Raw genomic sequence first — 1,467 nt, 5'->3', positions numbered from 1 at the left:
TGTTTTGTAGGTTTATGAGTTGATGAATGAGTGATTAATCTTGAGGTAGATTGAAGAATTTAAAGATTATAAACAATGGAGAATCAACAAATTGAAGTTTATAATGGTTTAAGTGAGTATATACATGATGGAACTCAAAGGATTGAAGAAAGAACCACCAAAGGATGAAAATTTGGTGATTTTGGGCAAAATGATGCATGTTGCATCGATGCAACCAAGATTTGCATCGATGCAAAGCACACAACGTGCTATGTGCATCGATGCAAAGCCTATTGCATCGATGCAAACACGACCAAATTGCACAAAAACACGTGAATTTGGCATTTTTGAGCCACAAAACCCCACTTTTTCATCATCTTCAACCTCACAACTCACTTTTTATTACTTTATGTTTATTTGATTATATGAATTGTTAAACTAACTCCTAGTAAGCTAAAGATTTCTATTATGGTTTAAATACTTTGATATTTCCTTCATAATTTTGTTTAATGATTAATGCTTGTATGCTTGTTTGGTGAATAACTCAAAATAGGCTTGGTACCCCTATTTTAAGTTAATGTGCTTGCCTTGATATATTTCACTTCTTTAGGGGGAATTATACATGCTTATTATATATAAAAAGAGGAAATCAAATTCTTTTTGACAGGGGGAATATCTCATCCTTGAGATTAATAAAGAAATTGAACTTATAAAAATTCATTGTTTTATGCATGCTTCTATGACACATTTCAAACTCCCTTCTTTTTGATAATGTCAAAAGGGGGAAGAAAAGTTTGAGGATATTTGAAGTTTTGAACTTTTGAAAAAGAAGAAGTTTGAGGATTTGAAAAGAATAAATAAGTTTGCGAAACAATGATTTCAAAAAGACTTCCGCTAAGCAAAAACTTTGATATCTAAATCGTTTTTCTTTGATAAACGCCCTTTAAGGGAACAAATGCACATATTTAGGGGGAACTCCTGCAAATTTTTTTTGTCCAAAGCTTTCTATAAAACAAAGTGCATTATTGTTGCTTTCAAAATCATTTATAAATACATATCCTCAAAATTGGTTTGTCATTATCAAAAAGGGGGAAACTGTAAATCATGTTGCTTGTATGTGAAGTTTGTATTCATAGGTTTTGATGAATGACAAACCAACAAACGACATGAAAGACAAACCAACAAACAACTTGAATGAACAAGCATGATTGAAAGATCAATCAACATTCAACGTTGAGGAATGAAGAGTTGAAAGCAACACAACAACAACAAAGAAACTCAAGTCCACAACATTTGAAGATAAGTATAGTGTCTTAGGACTTAGGTAACTTCTTGTTAAGAACCAATTGCTAAATCTCTCAACACACACTCACAAAATGTTTTGATGCACATCTTGCAATTCGATGCTAGCCAAATGGTTTAAAACTTGTCTTTCAAAGGTACAAAAGCATAGGAATTGACTCCAACAAGTTTGAGATCAATCCTAAG

Source organism: Arachis duranensis, chromosome 10, assembly GCF_000817695.3.
Source record: "Arachis duranensis cultivar V14167 chromosome 10, aradu.V14167.gnm2.J7QH, whole genome shotgun sequence".
NCBI lineage: Eukaryota > Viridiplantae > Streptophyta > Magnoliopsida > Fabales > Fabaceae > Arachis > Arachis duranensis.
Note: the sequence above shows the minus strand (reverse complement) of the source record.